The sequence below is a fragment of the Podarcis cretensis genome (assembly GCF_951804945.1).
Source record: "Podarcis cretensis genome assembly, chromosome: 2".
Taxonomy (NCBI): domain Eukaryota; kingdom Metazoa; phylum Chordata; class Lepidosauria; order Squamata; family Lacertidae; genus Podarcis; species Podarcis cretensis.
Window position 1 is genome coordinate 55,779,964 of NC_137171.1, and position 22,558 is coordinate 55,802,521.

The 22,558-nt window shown below is 43.6% G+C and overlaps 1 protein-coding gene across 8 annotated transcripts in view; it reads right to left on the reverse strand.

Moving 5' to 3' along the window:
* ARHGAP26 (Rho GTPase activating protein 26) overlaps window positions 1–22,558 on the reverse strand; it is a 215,783-nt gene that overhangs the window by 176,190 nt on the left and 17,035 nt on the right. The window lies entirely within an intron of this gene.

Here is a 22,558-nt window from a genome sequence, read left to right on the forward strand (position 1 = left end):
TATTAACTGCACCAGATCAGTGAGCAAGTGAAAACTGAAACAGGAGGGAAAATAGCAATATCCTTAGACAAGTATAGAAACTAGGGTTATTCTCAAGCTAGCTGCTATAGAATTGCATCATCTCACCCTTCTCTCATGTCCTTTCCCTACCCATCTCCTTCATAGCTGAAGTGGCTCATCTCCTAGCAACATCAGTGTAACAAAAGCATCACCCAAGAATAAGTAATGCTTCCAACATCTTGCTGCATTTGGGTCTTTTTTTCATCCAATTTATCCCTGCCGTTCAGGTTTCCACTAGCTCCAAAACAAAAGGAACTTAGGGAAGGCATTTTATTGAAAGCTGTATCCTGTAATCTTCAAGGCCTATAACTGAAGGAAATAGCACAACTTTCCACTCTAAATTATTGCACCCCATGAAGGTTTAACGTATTTGCTCCTGGATTCACCAGTCAACAAGATTCTCAAATTCTTCTTGGGACTGCTGTGAAGATGAGAACGATCTGCAAATGTGTAATTTTTCAGAGCAAGAGAAAGTATGCTATTTAAATAGGATGAAATATTAAAAATATTAGATCTTATTAGGCCAAGCAAATCTAAACCCAAAGATCTGATAGGGAGAGTATTTCATACAGACCAACCTTTCCCAACCTGGTGCCCTCCAGATGTTTTAACTACAACTTCCATCAACCCCAGTCAACATGGAGTTAGGAGTCAGCATTGGGAAAGTGAGCTAAACCAGAAAAAAAAACTTTAAATGGATGTCAAGCCCAATCCTAGATATGATTATCTCAAAAGTAATTCTATTAAGTCCAGTGGGACTCATCAAAGTTCAGTGGCAGTGCTCATAAACCCAATTTTTTACCTTTCTCCCAATGTGGGCAGAGGAGAAATATTATTTCCTGTAACAGACTTTGAGATTCTAATTGTTAGCATATTTATTACTAGGGAGTTGGCCTCACTGAACATAGTGAGACTTATTTCTGAGTAAACATGCATAGAAGCAGGCACCATTTGCATATTAATCCAGAGCTTTAAAGTACTGCTGCCATTCTGAATGGAGTTATCCATGTAAATTTCTGACTGACTGGAGAGAGTTATGGTTGCAACTTCAGAACAAAACACTGTTTTACTGGTGCAGTACAATGCATTAGAACAGAGATGAATGAATCGGAAGGATGGGGAATGTAATTTCTCAAACCTGTATTAGAGAATTTAAACTAAATATTTGGAAGCAGCATAAGCAAGATCCAAATTTGTGCAGCTGTGAAATGTGCTGTAGATGATAGATTGAGCAAAAGAAACTTCTGCATTTCACAAGGGACAGCAGCATCCCTAAATAAAGATGAAGAACATTAGGTCAGCACAAAGTACAGCAAATTATTTCATCATTTCGCCAGACAGTCTTTGGTAATTGTCATAATTTTATTCCAGTTCCAATTTGTAGAGAACATTTTAGGAGGTATAAGGAAATTAAATTAAACCCTATTGTTTGCTGAAAGTCTCCTTGTGTGTGCGCACACAGAGTTTTCCGTGTTTTTTTAAAAAGCAAGCAGTCTTGTTAAAAGAAGAGGGGAATAGCAAAGAACAGCTTGTCTCTTATGGATCTTCTTAATCTATGTAGGTGCTGGGGAAATGGAAAATGCAAGAATCTGGAACACCCAACAAGTAGGTTGGTGAAAACAATGGAAAGAAATGAAGAGTTACTTGGGAAACATCTCTCATTCCTGCTTAATTGTTGTTTTGTGAAGACCTGAAACTTTCCAGGCCAAATTTCCTGTGCTCAACTCAGTAGCGGAAATTCTCATGATGTCTTTACTCTTGCTTTTTCTTTACCCAGAAAGTTTAAAGTGAGGCTGAAATCATCCCCCAGCAGCAGCAACAACAAAAAGACTCCAGAAATCTCCAAATCTTGGTACTTAATCCCTAAGGCTCAAGGTAGAATGTGAAAAATCCCAACAGCAAAAAAATCACAGGATTAAGATCTGGTAAGTGCCTTGTCTGAAGTAGTCCCTGCATTGCCTCTGTCACCAATGCTCATTCCTCAAGCCCAAACAATTTCTTCTTTAAAAACAATCAAAATAATGAATTTGTAATATTTACACAGCTCCCGCAGATGGGCTTCTGTAGGCAACTCTGAAGATTAAAGGACTACAGATTTTTACAACTGAGGAACTTCCCAAAAAAACAAAAGCAGGCATGAGAAAGCTAGAGCACACCAAGTGAAATACCATGTACATTACACCAGCAGCTTACATGTACAGTGGCACCTCGGTTTAAGAACAGCCCTGTTTACGAACTACAGTGATACCTCGGGTTAAGAACTTAATTCGTTCTGGAGGTCTGTTCTTAACCTGAAACTGTTCTTAACCTGAAGCACCACTTTAGCTGCTGCTGCTGCGCCACTGCTGCACGATTTCTGTTCTCCTGCTGCTGCTGAGCCGCCGCTGCACAATTTCTGTTCTCGTCCTGAAGCTAAGTTTTTAACCAGAGGTAATATTTCTGGGTTAGCGGCATCGGTAACCTGAAGCATATGTAACCCGAGGTACCACTGTATTTGGTTTACGAACTCCGCAAAACTGGATGTAGTGTCCCGGTTTGCAAACTTTACCTCAGTCTAAGAACGGAAGCCGAACGGGGGAAGGGCACCAGTGGCAAGAGGCCTCATTAGGGAAAGGGCGCCTTGGTTTAAGAACGGTTTCGGTTTAAGAGCGGACTTCTGGAATGGATTAAGTTCGTAAACCAAGATACCACTGTATTCTAGAAAATCAGGATTCTAAAACTTGTGGGGAGCCTACATAGAGCAGGCTTCCTACTGCAAAAAGTCCCCCACAAACTAAAACTCATTCTTTAGTAGCGGGGAAGAGCAATTAACAGAAGTCAATAGCCGCTAATTAGAGGAAGCCCCGAAAGGAGGCCAATCCTCTATATTAAGAGACAGACAAAGAACAAGAGCATTCTAATCCCAAGGCCTCTTTTCTGCTTTTAAACAACTTTGCTAGAACAACAGTTCTCTTACAGGGCACCCAAACTGCAGAAGAGGTCATGAGCATACTTTAAAAATGCAGGAGACTTAAACCGTTATCTCAGAAATGGCACACATAGTTTATGTGGCTACTATTCTGCCAAGGAGGTGCAACGCTACTGTAGTATCTGTGAAAGCCTCTGGAGTGCGTCGAAATGAGTTCATGTGGACTATATGCAACCCAATGCAGCGTTGTTTGTGCAAAGGCACAGAGCAGTCAGATTATCACTAAGAATCTTCAGAGTTCATGTACATCACAAGTGCAAACAGGATAGATCCTTTTTAATTTAAATACTGTCATATTACTACTTTTACTACTGCACTGCTGTCCTTGAATACGTAAAAACTCTCCCATGCTCCACAATAATTACAATTCTTTATACAATACGGAGGCAACTGCTGTCACATACACACGCTCAGTTCGGAATTAACACTTTTGCTACACAGACTGGCAACCTAAATCCTGTAAAATGTTTGTCTGTGCCTGCAGGTGAGCACCTATATGCAAATACTAGCAGCGGGGATAAAAAGATCCATATGAACTTGATTCAACATACAGTGGTACCTCGGGTTAAGTACTTAATTCGTTCTGGAGATCCGTTCTTAACCTGAAACTGTTCTTAATCTGAAGCACCACTTTAACTAATGGGGTCTCCCGCTGCCACTGCGCCGCCGCTGCACGATTTCTGTTCTCATCCTGAAGCAAAGTTCTTAACCCGAGGTACTATTTCTGGGTTAGCGGAGCCTGTAACCTGAAGCGTATGTAACCCAAGGTACCACTGTATCTGCCTACCAGTAAAACCACCTAACTTCCCTATGAAAAATTGAAGGCCAACATTAAAATGTTGTTAACCAATGTCAGAAGTCTGTGAAAAGCACAATGGCAATCAAGTCATTTGAGCAAATTTTCCGTTGAAAACGGCAACACATTCTCTCTGGATTTCCAAACTGTTCTCTGCTTTAACCTCTACAACATGTTTGTTCGGGGGGGAGGGGGGTGCCTGTTGTTTTGCAAAGCCTAGTCCTATGGTTCATTTCACATACACACAGGAAGTAGTTTCATAGGACAAAATGTTTGCTTGTCAGGCTGAAAAGGGGGGGGGAGGGAACACTGCGCAAGTTGAATACTCAATGGATTCGGATGACAAAAGGACACATGACTAACACTGTAACATTCAATGAAATAAAATCCTGCCCTTTCCAAAAAGCAGCAATAGCAGGCTAATCGTTTTTAAAGCATGAATACTTTGTTCCAACAAGAACAGGCTTTGGATTTTATTTTAGACTCCATCTCCTCAAACATAGCATTCAGATGTCATATTATCTCTGAAGCATCATTATAATTTTGACATTTAGCATTGGTAGGACAGACAGGAAATGAACAGGTGTTTATCTTACAAAAAACAATTTCAGGTACATCTTAGAGCATGGTACAATTAGAGTATGGAAAGTCGAAGAAGCCAGATCCTTGCTCAGGAGATTAACTTCTCTGACTGGGGAAATGGGCCAGAGCAGGAGTCTTTGTAGTAACAGGAAACCCGCAGGGGTCGCCTTGTGTGACTGAATAACTGCTGACTAGAAGCTCCAGTGGCACTGCCTTACAGCATCTCCCTCTGGGAAGCCATCATGGCAGTGCAGGGAATAAGATAGCTAGATCCAGTTGCAAGAGTATCAAGCTCAAGACCTGCCATGTCTTACAAGTTGCAACCCCAACTTTAGTGCCCCAGCCCCATCACAAAGCCCAGTCTCCATATGTTTGAAGGTCCACTTGCACAGGCACCTACAGACCCAGAACCCAATGCACTTAGGTTTCAACAGAGCAACCGTGCTCTGCACAGATGGGTCTTCAAGCATATGGAGGTTGATTGAGATAAGGGAGATGACACAACAGATACAGCTGACCCCAATCCACCCACCCACCCACTTCTGTCATCTGCATAGGGAGCATCTTATACAAGCATAATGCCAGAAACATCTCCATTAGGACTGGTTCACATGCTATGAGGCAGCCTTAACTTGAATATTGAACCTCTCAAGCAAGTAATCCAATTAAGCATTAACGTATGCATGAAGGACCACAGCAGTTGCTTCCATGAAAAGGATTTGTGCATTCATGCACACCTGGCTCACAGAAGGAGCCACAGCAGTCTTGCAGAGGTACCACCACCGTGAGAATCTGTTTGGCATGCCAAAAGGTCTTGAAGACTATCCTTACCTCCGCGGTCTGGTCCTGACCGGAAGGATGCTGGAATCAACAAGGGTGACCCACATGACCTTAAGGTGCTGCTGTGCAATGCCAGGTCAATGATCCACAAGACCACCTCCATCCATGAATTGATCGTGTATGAATTGACCTGGCATGTGTGACGGAGACTTGGTTGGATGAGGCAGATGGGCCTGTTCTTGCCGCTGCTTGTCCACCAGGTTTCTCCTATGCACAGTGGCAGAGAGGGGTTTTGTGCAGTGAACTTTAGGAATTCATTAGCCTGCACCAGGCGTGGGGAGACCCAGTTTTCTGAGTGCATGTTCTGGAAGTTGGGCAATAGGGGCAGCACAGGAATCCTACTGGTGTAGCGACCTCCCCATTGCACCAAGAATTCCCTGCCTGAATTTCTTCAGGCTGTGGAGGATGTTCTCATGGAGACACCTAGTTTGGTTGTCCTGGGGGATTTTAACATCCATGCCTATGTGACCTTACAAGGGGCCGCTCAGGACTTCGTGGAAAGCATGGCCTCCATGGGGCTGTCCCTGAATAAGATTGGCCTAATTCATAGTCGTGGATGTGCCTTAGACCTGGTGTTCACCTCTATGGATGTGGGTGATCTGACACTAAGTAAAAGCGAAACAAAAGAAGTGCCATGGTCAGATCACTTCCTGGTGCAACTGGACTTCTCTGCGACCCTTCCCCTCTGCAGGGAGGTGCGACCAATTCAGATGATCTGCACTCACCACTTAAGGGATCCAAATAGTTTCCAAAGAGTGGTAGGCGAATAATAATAATAATAATAATAATTTATTATTTATACCCCGCCCATCTGGCTGAGTTTCCCCAGCCACTCTGGGCGGCTCCCAATCAGTGTTAAAAACAATACAGCATTACATATTAAAAACTTCCCTGAACAGGGCTGCCTTAAGATGTCTTCTGAATGTCAGGTAATTCTTTATCTCTTTGACATCTGATGGGAGGGCGTTCCACAGGTCGGGCGCCACTACCGAGAAGGCCCTCTGCCTGGTTCCCTGTAGCCTCACTTCTCGCAATGAGGGAACCGCCAGAAGGCCCTCGGCGCTGGATCTCAGTGTCCGGGCTGAACGATGGGGGTGGAGATGCTCCTTCAGGTATACAGGACCGAGGCCGTTTAGGGCTTTAAAGGTCAGCACCAACACTTTGAATCGTGCTCGGAAACGTACTGGGAGCCAGTGCAGATCTCTCAGAACCGGTGTTATGTGGTCCCGGCGGCCACTCCCAGTCACCAGTCTAGCTGCCGCATTCTGGATTAATTGCAGTTTCCGGGTCACCTTCAAAGGTAGCCCCACGTAGAGCACGTTGCAGTAGTCCAAGCGTGAGATAACCAGAGCATGCACCACTCTGGCGAGACAGTCCGCGGGGAGGTAGGGTCTTAGCCTGCGTACCAGGTGGAGCTGGTAGACAGCTGCCCTGGACACAGAGTTAACCTGCGCCTCCATGGACAGCTGTGAGTCCAAAATGACTCCCAGGCTGCGCACCTGGTCCTTCAGGGGCACAGTTACCCCATTCAGGACCAGGGAATCCTCCACACCTGCCCGCCTCCTGTCCCCCAAAAACAGTACTTCTGTCTTGTCAGGATTCAACCTCAATCTGTTAGCCGCCATCCAACCTCCAACCGCCTCCAGGCACTCACACAGGACCTTCACCGCCTTCACTGGTTCTGATTTAAAGGAGAGGTAGAGCTGGGTGTCATCTGCATACTGATGAACACCCAGTCCAAACCCCCTGATGATCTCTCCCAGCGGCTTCATATAGATGTTAAAAAGCATGGGGGAGAGGACGGAACCCTGAGGTACCCCACAAGTGAGGGCCCAAGGGTCTGAACACTCATCCCCCACCACCACTTTCTGAACACGGCCCAGGAGGAAGGAGCGGAACCACTGTATAACAGTGCCCCCAGCTCCCAGCCCCTCTAGACGGTCCAGAAGGATGTTATGGTCGATGGTGTCAAAGGCCGCTGAGAGATCCAGCAGAACTAGGAAACAGCTCTCACCTTTGTCCCTAGCCCGCCGGAGATCATCAACCAGCGCGACCAAGGCAGTTTCAGTCCCATGGTGAGGCCTGAATCCCGATTGGAAGGGATCCAAATGGTCCGTTTCCTCCAGGCGTGCTTGGAGTTGTTCAGCAACCACCCGCTCAATCACCTTGCCCAAGAATGGAAGATTTGAGACTGGGCGATAGTTGGCCAAATTGGCCGGGTCTAAAGATGTTTTTTTAAGAAGCGGTTTATCCCATGTTTTATCCCATGTTGATGGCCTTTCAGCTGATGACCCACTGGAATGCAGAGTTAACCAGGGCTATTTCGGAAGGTCGGCGGTTTGAATCCCCACAACGGGGTGAGCTCCCATTGCTCGGTCCCTGCTCCTGCCAACCTAGCAGTTCGAAAGCACATCAAAGTGCAAGTAGATAAATAGGTACCGCTCCGGCAGGAAGGTAAACGGCGTTTCCATGCGCTGCTCTGGTTCACCAGAAGTGGCTTAGTCATGCTGGCTACATGACCCGGAAGCTGTACGCCGGCTCCCTCGGCCAATAAAGTGAGATGAGCGCCACAACCCCAGAGTTGGTCATGACTGAACCTAATGGTCCCTTTACCTTTATTGACTGTCTAGCTCCAAAGCACCCTCTCTGATTGCATGGGGCCTGGAGCTGAGGGCAATGAAACAATTGCTGAGATGGCTGGAGCACTGGTGGATGAAAACTCATTCTGAATTAGACTGAACACGGGTTAGAGCTCAACATGAAGCCTAACAAGTGGCGATAGTGACAGCGAAGAAGACCTTCTTCGCTGCCTCTATTGCATCTACAGAAAACAGCAGCAGGAGACTCTTTCAAGTGCTCTGCAATCTAACAGAACCACCTTTATCATTGGGGTCTGCTGAAGACCCCAAGATCTCCAGCAATGATTTTGCAAAGCTTTTTGCAGACAAAGTCACTCAGATTTGGAAAGAGGTATATTTCACCGTGGTAGTGGGGCTGGGGTGGGAGAGTGCTAGCGTCCTGTCTGGTCAAGTTGCATGGGATCAATTCCAATCTGTTACCTCCAAGGATGTGGACAGGCTGCTTGGTCAACTGGAACTGACCACCTGTCTCCTTGATCCTTGATCATCCTGGCTCATAAAAGTGACCCAGTGCGTTTCTGAGCACAAATCAAAGTGTCAGCACTGACCTTTAAAGCCCTAAACGGCCTCAGCCCAGTATACTTGAAGGAGCATTTCCACCCCATCATTCAGCCCGGATACCAAGTTCCTCCTCTGAGGGTCTTCTGCTGGTTCCCTCACTGCAAGAAGTGAGGTTAAGGGACCCAGGCAGAGGGCCTTCTTGGTAGTGCGCCCTCCCTGTGGAACACCCTCACTTCAGATGTCAAGGAAATAAACAACTATCTGACTTTTAGAAGGCATCTGAAGGGAGCCCTGTATTGGGAAGTTTTTAATGTTTGATGTTTTAGTATGTTCTGATATATGCTGTGAGCAGCCCAGAGTTGCTGGGGAAACCTAGCCAGATGGGCAGGCTATAAATAAAATTATTATTATTATTGGGTTCAATCCCTGGCATCTCCTAGTAAGAGCTGCTGCCACTCAGTGCAGACAATACTGAGTTAGATGTATTCTGACTTGGTACAAGTCAGCTTCATATTTTCATGAACTATTTATTGAAAGAACTGTCCATTCCTGAAACACTTAAGCAAGCAAAACTAAAGCATGCTTAAAACAGCTGCTAAATTTTATATTGGAGTTTGTTCAATCAAGATATGAATACACACAATGAAGTGCCGGAATTAATCTTTCTCAGAGTCTTTTCAACACTGACACAGGTCTACTGCAATAAAGACTGAAGTGGGGCATTCACACAATCTTGAAACAGCTTGCTTAGGTTTCCCTACATTCCTTTCCACTCTTCAAAGAATTGGCAGCAGCTTAACAAGGTAGAAGGAATGTGGATTTTTCAGCACCCTTCAAACATGAAAAAGTACGGTACTCTGAATACTGCAAGGAAACCTCTTTCTGGCAAAAGCATTCTCAAAGAATTCAAGAATCACCTGCTTGCAACCAGATCTGGAATTACGTTCAGCATCTCACCACTTTGATCAAATTATCCACTCCATTTCTACAAAAGTACAGCTCTACATTTTACAGACATCAATATGGTTAAGTTATTTAAGTTACTCTACTCTGCCATATACAGCATTTGCTACTGTGAGGTGAAGTAGATCAGATAGGACACTCTACCCCAAAGGACTCAGACTTGACTATTTATAACTTCATTTTTGAGAAAAGTGTAAATTTCTAATCCACAATGTTAATGCTCAAACATTTAACCAATGTAGCATGCTCTAAAAATGTAGAAACAAAAAATGAATGTAGTAGTGTACCAAGATAGGCTGAAAAATTGCAAGCAGAATTAGATGGGTGTCATTTATCATACCTTAACATAAGACAGCAGTACTCTTTGCAATTCCCTCACTTTCTTCCGTTTACACCTAAATATGTGACATCAAATGTCATGTGGTATTGTTATTTAGTCTAAAACTCAAATTATACAGTTTCAGATGCTGATTAATTTTTGTGTTGGGGATGTGTGTGTGCTCAGAGAGATAGGCCACTTTAAAAGCTTTGTAATGAACATACATAATAATGTGTTAAATTACTTTTGTCCAAAATAGACCAACTTGTACTACTATTACGTCATCCATGTTTGATGGAACAGCTATTTCACAGTCCCTTCCAACTCTACAATTCTATTATGCCTGCATTGCAGGGGGTTGGACTAGATGACCCTCAGGGTGAGCCTTGGGCTAGCCGATCAGAAGGTCAGCGGTTCGAATCCCCACAACGGGGTGAGCTCCCGTTGCTCGGTCCCAGCTCCTGCCAACCTAGCAATTCGAAAGCACACCAAAAGTGCAAGTAGATAAATAGGTACCACTCCGGCGGGAAGGTAAACAGCGTTTCCGTGCGCTGCTCTGCTTCGCCAGAAGCGGCTTAGTCATGATGGCCACATGACCCGGAAGCTGTATGCCGGCTCCCTTGGCCAATAAAGAGAGATGAGCGCCACAACCCCAGAGTGGGCCACGACTGGACCTAACGGTCAGGGGTCCCTTTACCTTTATGAAATGTCAGTTCCAAAAAGGAACTGACCTACTTTTGCTGACCACTACTCTTTCTTCCTTCTTCCTGGCATTCAACCAGGCTTTTGATGCAGGCCAGTCACTCCGGAGTCAAACTGCCGCTGAGACAAATGGGAACCCCCACCCCAAGAGGATAATCCAGTGCCAGCCACCAGAAACCATAGTACAGTGGTGCCCCGCAAGACGAATGCCTCGCAAGACGGAAAACCCGCTAGACGAAAGGGTTTTCCGTTTTGGAGGTGCTTCGCAAAACGAATTTCCTATGGGCTTGCTTCGCAAGACGAAAATGTATTGCGAGTTCCTGCGGGTTTTTTTTCCTCCCCCCCCCTTTTTCTAAGCCGCTAAGCCGCTTATCTGCTTATCCGCTAAGCCGATAAGCCGCTAAAAGCCGCTAAAAGCCTCTAATAGCACTAATAGCGCTAAGCCGCTAATGGGCTTGCTTCGCAAGACGAAAAAACCGCTAGACGAAGAGACTCGCGGAACGGATTAAAAGCCGCTAAAAGCCTCTAATAGCACTAATAGCGCTAAGCCGTCAATGGGCTTGCTTCGCAAGACGAAAAAACCGCTAGACGAAGAGACTCGCGGAACGGATTAATTTCGTCTTGCGAGGCACCATTGTATAGTAGTGTGCTAGGCAAAGCCTTTCGTCATATCCCGCAGTCAAACAACAATGCTGTTGGAGGCACTGGTCAAGTGCTGCATGGGCCTATGCCCATCAGTCTGGATTGCATTTTCTGCCTCACTTCTTGGCCCACTAGAAATACTACACCACACAGTGAGAAGGAGGGTGGGGCAAGATTTTGCTCTGCAAGCTACACAAAAACAAAAAAGGTAGCTTTATTTCCTGCCCAGCTTCCTTGGCTTTCTGCCCTGTGTTTATCCTCATTCATATCCTAACGTAATCTGAAAGGTCTTTGAAAACCCCCATAGACTAGCTAACCCCCCCCCCACATGTCAATAAACCAAGCCTCTGCAGGAAGTCCTCTTAGCATGTGGAAGTACCTTCCATTCAAGAAATAGGGGTAGCCACACTATGTAAAGTAGGCGGACGTGTAACCTTTAAAGGTAATAGTTGTACCCTAAACTATCTCATTTTGCCCTCTTCCTAGAATCACTCTTGCTTGAGAATATAGATCGACAAACATAACATTTTAGTTTCCTGTTAATCATGTTGCTTTGAGAGTGTCTACTTTATATTTGACTTTCTTCAGGAACGCTTTATTCTTGATTGTTTTATTTGATGTTTTAATGTTTTGTAAATCACTTTGAGGCTTTTCCTTAAAAGTATAAAGTGTTCTAGGAAAGGAATAACAACAACAACAAAAATAAATATACCTGCAACTTCTCGCATAGTCATGTTTTGTGGATTTGAGGAAGCAAGGCATTATGCCTCATTCAGTCAGGGAACTCACAGAGGGTGGCAAGTAGTACATTAGGAGAGTACTTTCTCTCCAGCTCTTGTGCAAGAGAAACAATACCTGTTCTTAAGTGGTGCCTGCTGCCTCACATATGTACACAATCTAAAAAATGCACTTAGCATTGTGATTTAACTATTGATTGTTTTTATTAGATTAAATCTGCACAATTATACAACTAGCATTGCTGGAGTTTTTACCTAGAAACAGATGTACCGTATTTTTGCCCCATAGGGTGCACCACCCCATAGGGCGCACCTAGTTTTTTTTGGGGGGGGAATAAAGGGGGGGAATTATTTCCCTAGGCCTGCTATTCGCAAACCTAGGGAGCCGCGCCGGTCTCCCCAGGCTTGCGGAGAGCTGCGCGAAGCCGGGCTCCCTAGGGTTGGGCACCGACCCCTCTCGCTCTCCAGGCTTCAGTGAAAGCCTGCATTCACCCCATAGGATGCACACACAAGTAAAGGGCCTTTTTGTGATCCAAGAAAATAGTACAGAAAGGCAAGACACTCAATTTCACCAACAACTTCCCATTTGCACTTGCTTTATATATCATGCATTTCTGGAAGTCAGCATTTGTGCATCTAATTTAATATTTCAGCTGACCAAAAGTGCCCCATAATTGTGTTTTTGAATTCTAATACCTATATACATCTGCAATATGTATCTTGTTGTTGTCATTGCTGCTGCTGCTGCTGTTGGCGGCGGCATTCATCTGTCTCAAGAGACAATGGAGTGCACCTCCAGGGGTGAAATCAAACTGCATTAGCAGCACTGAAGTGACCTCCCCAGGGGGCAAGCCTGGGCAGTGTGTATGGAGGTCCTGGGCTGCCCAGATGACCAGACCCTGCTCTCGGCCATGCTGATGTGGTCCAAAGAAAGCAGAGTAATACATTTGGCACCAGCTTGGCTGGAGGAATTGCCAGAAGGAGGTGTACAAGGCACCATCCAACCATCTTTGAGTCTCTACTCTAGATTTGTGTAGGGTTTACTCCTTAGCTTCTTCCTCTCCCAATGATATCCTGCAAGGCAGCTGAGGTTTAGGATCAGAGTTTTCCTTCTTCTGGATGGGCTACCTTCCCAAGTTGACAGGCCCCATTTGCCCCTAACTTCCCTCTACAGAACATGCAGAAACAGCTTTCTTGACCAATTCCAAACCAAATCTCACCTTCAGTGGATTTTTGATACATGATACACCAAAGTCACATCAAGTACGCAGCACAACTGCTATAAAAACACCCCTTCTACATAAAGCTATAATTATGACAGACACTCGGGCCTGCTCAGCAAAACAGTAGACAATGTTAATCCTCTGATTACAAAAATGAGCTTTGGTAAACTATGATTTCTAAAATGAGGGCTCTTTGTGGATGCTCATTTAAGACCTTTAAAGGAGAGCTTTAAGCTCTCGGTACTTATTTTTACCTCATGCCTTTCATCTAGGACTGAATTCTGGAATTATATACTTAAGAGAGATTTGAAAGCCGTGGCAGGGAATAGGCTGAGCTATCCACAACAGAATGCCTTTCCAGTATCAGCAATTCTTAGCTTTATTTGCGTGGAAACACATTAAAGTGATTTTTTTAAAAAAACTAGAGGAATGAACTGACACAGTGTCATTAAATTATTTCCAGGAGGGTAAACTGAAACAGAGAATGCAAAACAGTTAATAGACTGTTATATGGCTGGAGAAACTGCAATGAACATCACATCATCACTATTCTTCTGCAGAATGGGGTACCTTGCAATTAAAGTGTCCTTGCTTGCGATTATAGGGCTCTCATTTTGTTATAAAAGCCACGCAAAACCAGTCACCATTTATAGAAGCTAGAAGTGGAGTAGAGATTACTTCAGAAAATAGATATGCCATGGGATTAGATGTTATTGAAACCAATTAGTTGATGGCTATCTCAGCAGGGAAGCTAATTTGATCCTTAAATGTTGCTCTGGAAGTGCTGCAAATCAAGTGAATGATATTTGGTTACCAGGAAGCCAGAATTTATAATGCCCACAAAATTGATCCCAACAACAGAGCTGCTCCAAACTAATATTCAAATAGAGGAAAGCATTTGCTTCTTGATGATGATGATAAATAAATAAATAACATAAAATAACATTAAATAAAATAAATAAAATAGATTATTCAAGTACCATGCAAAATAGCTCCAGAACAATACAGTACGGCAAAAGGTTGCACTCTGATTTAATTATGAGACAGTAAAACATTAAAGACAAGTAATAAAGTAGATGTAGAGGATATAAACAGACGTGACTAAATAAAGAGACGCCTGAATGGACTGTATGCCTATGTACTGCAGGCAGCACTGGATTTAGGGTGTGGCAGGCAGTTTCCCCCACACAGGATGCTGAGTATAGAGAGCACAAAGCTGATAAATAATTGAGAAAATTCATTTATGGGTGCCAAATTTTGACCTTGCACAGGGCGCCATATTAGCATAGATTACCAAAGTCCGCCCCGTTGCAAGATCCACATAAAACTAATATAAAAAACTGTGTTTCAACTATTAACTGAAATACTGCATAAACTCTTCCGTTAAGCTTATTTGCCACCTTGTACATGCCCCTGAGAACAGTCTACAGCCAGCTTTTCACCAGACAGCATGGCTGAGAAACAGTTATTGGGCCACTGCCTCTGCCATTTCATAAATGTGACAAGGGCATTTAATCTCAAAGGGGCAGAGCGCTTTAGAATTCTGCAGTTTTGTTTTAGTACATTTACAGAGCAATCCTGTAGATGCCTTCTCAGAAGCAAATCCCACCAAGTTCAATAGGGCCTAGTTCCAGATAAGTGGGTATTGGATTGCAGCTCTGTTCTCCTTCCTGCCTTAAGATCAGGTGTGTATTATTTAAGGAGATTACAAATATTTATACCACTGTGCAAGCTTGTAATTCCATACAATACTTGGGGCTTCCGAAAAGTCTGATAATGGTTCGGCTGCTCCTAGACAGGACAATATTAGCAAAATGGAAAGCACACATCCAAAAATGGAAAGCACACCTAATCACAATAGCATCTCACCCAATTTTTGTTCATTCGTGCTATTTATTTTAAGCCAGACACCGATATTTGCCTCTCAAGGCTGTTCCATACACTACAGAGAAACCAACCCAGGTTTGCTATTGGGTGTGGGGCAAGCCATGTGGGGCAAGTGTACCTGCATGATACACAGGTTCCCCAACACTAGTTTGTTACATTAACACACTGCATTTTAGGTCTACCCTTAAAGCAGGGGTCAGCAAACTTTTTCAGCACGGGGCCGGTCCACTACCCCTCAGACCTTGTGGGGGCCCCAACTATAATCTGAAAAAACAATAATAATGAACAAATTCCTATGCCCCACAAATAACCCAGAGATGCATTTTAAATAAAAGGACATATTCTACTCATGTAAAAACACGCTGATTCCCGGACCATCCACGGGCCTGATTTAGAATGCATTTGGGCCGGATCCAGGCCCCAGGCCTTCGTTTGCCTACCCATGCCTTAAAGCTTTCAAGTATACACTTGAAAAAACAGCTGTGTCAAGTACCCCTTAGTCATTAACGTTAAAACGCTTTCTGTGCTTTCACACGCTGGGTTTCTTGTACAATAGAGGACAAATGGTTTGAAACATGCAGTAGGTCTGATACCGTGCATCTTATTTTTTCCCCCTTGTACTTGATTTGAACTCCTTCAATCATCAGCCTCAGACAGGAGTTTTGTGTACCACTGCACAGCAACGCTGAGACTCTGGCAGTGAGGCTACAGCAGCTTGCTGGTGTCCTCATTTATATTACTCTTTGCAAAAAGACAACAACAAAAACCCATCACTTACCATTCAGAAACAAGTTTATTTATTGGCAAGGAATAATTAGCATCCCCCAGAGAGGGGAATTTGGAGTTGGACAGGATAATCCGACAACTATTATAACAATCCTAGTCATAAATCAACATTTACTGCAATTCCAAGGTTGTTGGGGGTTTTTTTTGGGGGGGGGGGAGCCCATATTACTGAAAAGAACTTGCTTCCCCATGAAGGTGATTTCAAGAATGAAACTACCCCACACAGTGTCAGATGCTATTTTTGCTGCAGCATCCCCAGCCTTTTCATACAAAGTTCTGCAGTTTCTCTCTCTTGAGAAACCTAAACTTAAGTGTGTCAATTGCCTTTCCCATTCAGTTACCGTAACTCATGCTAACAAGCATACTTGCTAGTGCCGTGTTTTCCTTCCAATTTGGAATGCCCTTCTGCAAAGTCAATTGCTAACCACTTCCTCTTCTTCATTTTCCTTCAAGGTATAGAACCTGATAAAAATCTGAGCACCTGTCCAGAAAGACAGTAAACACTAGGTGCTTTCTGACATATCACGAGGCATATCCAGAAAAAGGAGCTTACTTCCTTTTCTTCTCATTCCAGTTGTGAACATAGTAAGAAATAAAGAGGGAAAAGGGGTTGTTACCAAGTTCAACCTCACCCTCTACTTAATGAGTGATTTAATGAGCCAAACATGCACAAGAGAGACATGCAAAGTAATCACAATGACCACTGTGATAGCTCAGTTGGTAGAGCATGAGGCTTTTAACCCCAGGGCCGTGGGTTCAAACCCCACATTGGGCAAAAGATTCCTGGACTAGATGACCCATGTGGTCCCTTCCAGCTCTACGAGTCTATGATTTTATGTTATGAAGGTACAGTAGGCTTTGACCTGTTAATCAAGCCATTACCCCTGGCCTGAGTGTCACTGTGATACAAATTTTCCCTTTGATAAACTGGTTGGCTCTTCTGAGTACAATTTTATGGTTAGTTAATTCAAGCATGTCAAAAAAACTGCATGCAAAGTCATAGGATACACTCTAGTAACAACAAACAATGAGGTATTCTATTCCTAGTGAAGGCAATATACATTAAACAGTCTATGCCAGCCAAACACTGCTCTGGAAGATATAATTTAGTGCCTCTTTGACATCAGATGGTAGTTATAGTTACGTACTCTCAACACTGGGCAGGGATCCTGCCAGCTCCCTGGGCCTGAAAGCGAGGTGAGTGCCACAACCCCATAGTCACCTTTGACTGGACTTAACCGTCCAGGGGTCCTTTACCTTTTACCTTTACCTTTACCACTGTCAGAAGTTGATTTCTTGTTCCATGCTACCTGCTAAGTTTTTCATAGACCTAAACATGTTGAGAAGGCTATTAAACAACTTTACTTGCATCCATCAGGAGCTTCTGTTAGGGGATGAGCCAGAACATTGCTTTCAAAGAAAAATCAAGGTTAGCTCCAGAGGCAACTCTTCCTACCACACATGGAAAAAGAAGTGCAATCTGGTGCAGACAGATACTGAGAAGGGTCTCAGGTGAATATGAGGGAAAGAATAAGGCAACTCTTTCCTGTTTCAGCAGCATGACATACAGCAGGTATTGGTCAAAAGCTGTTGAGGGGAAACCCAGTGTAGAGTCATAGTCATTACCATCACCTCTTCCTGAATTGTCCCCAAGTTGTTGGGGAAGTACAGAGGCATTATCATCAACACCACCACATTTTTCCACATTGTTCCCAAATGCTAAAAGCATTTCTTTTGGGGGCAGGGGGGGAGAGAAAAGACGACTATGGGGATATGATGGGAAGCTTATAAAATGACTCATGTTGTAGAGAGATTTTCTTCTCCCTTTCTCATAATACTAGAACTTTGTTGTCACCCAATGGAATCAACCTGATTAGTTCAATGGGTTTCCTCACAAGTAAGTGTCCATAGGATTCCTGCCTTAGCCACCTTTTGCTTCTTGCTGGAGACCTCTTCTGAATCATAGTTTCAGCCCTACTGCTTTACAGCCTTCCAAAAAAAAAAGTTTCATATATTTTCCTCCCTTAGTGTAAAATGTGTTATTCAAGAAGATTCTGAAAGAGGCTGTGCTTTTAAACATACTCAAACAATATATGCAGTAATCTCTTGTGATTACTGTGAAACTAACTAGAAGTGGCAGGTGTGCTGTGCAGCTCAGACACCGCTATCTATGGTCACATTCTCTCTCAAGTCAGAAACCTAGAAAGCAGGAGGGGTGAAATGTTATTTTCAAGCAAGCCATTCAGAATGATCAATAAAACTATCTATGCAGAGGCAGGCACAAACCAAGCATGCCCAAAACCTAAGAACGTGCATGCTTAAACTGGGTAACACAAGTGGTGGACAGGGTTAGAGGCAAAGGAGAACTAGTGCCTGCATAGAATACTTATTTCATCGCTGAAAAGGCCCTCTAAATGGTTTTTCCCACAGCTAAGCTTCCAAGATGACCCCTAGCAATATGGAAATGTTACCAGGTGAGCGATGATAAGCGAAAAATCAACAGATAGATCCCTCTCTAACTAAGTCTCCCCTAAAAATTCCAACCCACCTATCCTCCTCCATCAATTGGTAGAATGAATCCAAGTAGTATGCCAGAATTCTGGTATATAGTAGGTTCCCAGCAAGTAAACTTTCAAATTGCTAGTAAAATAAATAGATAAGGGCCTGTCTTCGCCAAGTGGAAAAGAAACCACTGGTTCCCCATCCCAAATAACTGAAGATGCCTCCTTGTGTTTACCTTGTTAACCTTGAGTAACAGAGCTGCAGCAACAACAGTTCTGGCGCATGAAGAATCAGAATAGAGATCAATGCCCTAATTATTAGCAGAAACTGTTTTGATTACTGAAATACTTTGCTTTAATTTTTCTACCACAGTTGCAATGACCAAAGTTGAGTTGGACATAGCTGAGGTGGTTGCCATTCAAACCAAGAGAGGGAACAAGCATGCCACCATCCCATAGAACATTCCCAGACTTTCAAACTATGGCTGCCTGAGATGGGTTATTGTTACTGTTGTTATTGTTGTTGTTATTATTGTTATTATTATTATTAGGATCAAACAGGGCATGCAAGCCAACCCAATATGAAAAGCCATGTTAGCATTGTTAATTGGCAACTTTTAGGATAAGGTGTATTTTGGGATTTCCAGCTTTGGAACATTAAGAGAACCAAATTTAATATAGTCCTGTATGAGGTTCATCTCCAACTATACCAGAGATAGCCAATGCATGCCTCTTCAGAAGGAAGTCACATTGAGTTCAATGGGAAGCACCTCCAGTGAAGTTTGCAAAGCAGTGTTGGGGAATATGTGGCCCCTGGCTGTCGTGCATTCCAACACCCATCAGTCCCAGCCTGTATGTCCAATGATCAGTTGGCAGTTCTGGTCCTGAACATCTGGAGGACCTTGTGTTGGCTATGCCATTCATCCCTAGCTCCATGGTACAAAAGCAGCCCTAATAAGCTTAATGAGGAAAGCACTTGGCAGACTAGTTTTGATGGATGCCCTAAAGGTTACAAAATAAAAGAACTGGCAAAATACATTTCAGAAGCAGAAGCCTTGACTGGAACACAGGAAAATTACCCTTCCTTCCTCTCCTGCCTCCCCTCTCTTGCAAGAAACGGACCGAAAATGTCTTTATTTCCTGTAATACACAGCCGAGTAGCAAGAAGTTTCCATATGGCTGAGGGAGCAGAGAGGACAGTTATGCAACTGAACAGGACTAATTATACAAGTAAATAGTTAATATGATCACCATAAAGGCCCTCAAAAATTAAGAATTTCCGGCGCGCTAGTGGGACTTTCTTCCAATGTAGAAATAGGAAAGGATAACAAGACAATGGCCTATTTAGAAGCAAGGAACAGGAAGTTCAGGAAAGTCTCTAAGCAGCACTCAAGAGAGGAGTTGGGGATTTTTAAATATATAATACATGCAAACATGTATCATGCCATGGTGTATGGTGATATCTGAATGCAATGATTTTCTGGCATCCATTTACCAATACGTATACGATACCCAAACCACAAATTACTTTTAAGGGCACCAGTTAGTAGGGAAGGGGGGGTGCTACTTTAAATGAAAAATAAGAGGACAGGACTCCCTTAAATGTATAAAACTATTTTTAAAATAAGCTGATCATTATGGCTTTATTCAGGTTCCATCAAAAATTTCATGCAAAATTTTGATGGATACATCAAAAGCCATGTGTCTTAAATTGTGATTAAGGCAAAGGAAAATGAATCTGCAATTCCTCCTATCCCCAGCTCTCCTGCTTTCATTAATTCTCTTTGTTCCCTGCCCCACCCCACCACAATATTTCACATACTTCTTAACACCATATGTAGCACAGTTTTGCCCAACAGCTTAGCATGCAGGAACCATACAGGCTGCTGGCTCATCTAGCACCCACAAACTGAAAGGAAATCCTAATTTGCTGTTTAAAAGCATGCAACTTCCTGCATGTAATAGGAAGGTCTCAAGCCTTAGGTTTCCCCCACTCCCTAAACTTTCTAGGGTCACAGCAGTGGTGGGAGCAGTCCATGAACTGTCACCTAATAGCTATCCCAACACTAAAACTGATTTGCAAGAGGGGGGGGGAGTTATTCCAAGTCACCCTTCTCCCTTCCTCCTGCAATTCCCCAGGAAACAGGTGCTGAGGTCTCTGGGATTAAGTTTTAATCATCTGCTGCCGCCAAGGAACACAACCCAAGAAAGCGAAGTAAGAAAGCAGAGTCGGTTTTGCTGGTAACAGCTTTCATTGTGACAGCTTGCTCAGACGTGGCGGAGAAAGGGACAGATGATTCATTAGAAGTGCTGAAGTGAACAAGCTGTACAGATTTTGGTACAGATTCCACCCCCACCCCCCACTCCACCTTCCCGTCACTTCCACCCGCAGAAGGCCATACTAGTCCTATTCATCACACTGCATATATAATTGGTTTGTTGCTCCATGCAATTAACAGGCATAAAAAAGAACCAAAGAAGTGCGTCCACCACAACAGGGTAGAAAGGTAGCCAAAGATGCTATGAACAGGATGCTACTGTATTTGCTGTAAAAGAGGCTTTGCCACACACCGTGTTCAAAAACACCGGGTCTTAAAATAAAAATTTAAAAGCACTGGTGCCTTCAAGGCAGATAACCAGAGCAGTTTTTAACATCAAAGATGATCTATCTTGGGCCCTGAAAATGCCCCCAGCATGGCTTTAAAAATAGATAGGCAGTTTCCTGTTTCAATATAGGAGGAAATCTGACATAGCCAGTTACCAAACTATAGAAGTACCAATTAAACTCCCACAGTATAAGTAATATTTGAGATCTTAGGAGAGTCACTTCTGCTCTTTTGCACCAGCTAACTCAACATACTGGATATATGTTTCACTAGACTCTGTCAAAGTTTGAACACATTATTTTAACTGAGAAGCTACAGGTTATCAAGCTTAACACAGAGCGCTTATCTCCAAGACTCTCTGATTAAATGAATCAAAGAGTTGGAATGGACCCTGGAGGCTGCAACTACAGCATGCCTAATGGATGAATGTCCAGCCTCTGCTGAAATAGCTCCTGCAAAGGGGAGGCCACCACTTCCCACAGCAGGCTATTCCACTGTCAAAAAGCTCTTGTTAGAATGCTTAGGAGAAATCTGCTTCAATGCAGCTTCCACTAGTACTGCTCTCTGCAGCAACAGAGAACGTCTATGCTAATGAGGCACAGGGATGCTCCACTAGCTCAGCCAAACGATGTAGCAGAATGTCAAGTAGATTACACCACTTCAGACTCCAGGTAGTAAGCATTATTTAGAAGAGGTGTTTCCCTTTTTTTAAAAAAACAACAACTTCAGTGCTATAAGCAGCATCACTTGCTTTTGTTAAGTTTTGTTTTATACACACACACACACACACACACACACACAACAAAAATGTGGTTTCCCTACCTGCAGTCTGAAATGATGATGTGGTAAAGTGATCTGTATCATTTCAGACTGCAGGAGGACATTTTTTGAAGTCTGTCTTAGGTAAAAATAACCCTGTAGGTAGAAAAAGAGGGAGTCATTAAACATGGCTTCCCCCACTTGCAGACTAAGTAATATGGTTTGTCTTACCACCTCAAGACACCACCACCTCATTTGCACCTCATTCTGTTTCATGCAAAGATCCAGCCACGTCCAGGTTCACAGGAAGGACAACCAGCAGCCCTTTAACCTGTTCCGCTGTTTGGCCTGACCTGATGGAACATGCAGGGGATTTCCAGGAAGTCACACCCAAGGCTGTAGAAACAAGTTTGGTTCTGCCGCCTTTGTTCGCTGCTGGGAACTTTACTCCTTACTGGACTTGGCAGGGAAAGAGAAGAGAAGAAGGAGCACAGACTGATTCCAGTTTGAAGCTATGCTGCTTGCGCTCGCTGGCACATCCTTGCAGTTGTTTTGCAGGGTGAGAAGAAGAGTTTGCACAAAAGAGACGTTCTCCCCACGCTACCAACACAATGGAAACTGCCTCTGCCCAGAGATTTTACTGAACAGATTTCCACCCCGCCTTAAAAGTCAACAGAATTATTTCCAAGACCGCCATTCCTGAAAAGAACACGTCTGAGAAAGGAATGCTAGCAGGCTACTAGTTAAATGATCATTTGCATTTCCATAACCAAAAGGTATCTCAAATCACTTTTTAACTATCCCTCAGCTAGTGTTTTGCTCCAGTCACTTTACGGCTTTGCATGTTATCAGCATGAACATAGAATGAATCAGCACTGCACTCTGTGGATGATGAACTTGCACTCAAACAGTTGACAAATATTGGACAGAAAACATAGCTGATCCAAAGCGACATAATAAAATGCCTCGTGCAAACCTCAAATCTGATGAGAACACAAGCATCTGATACAGTATCGCCACCACTACAGGTAAGGTCCTGCAGGTATA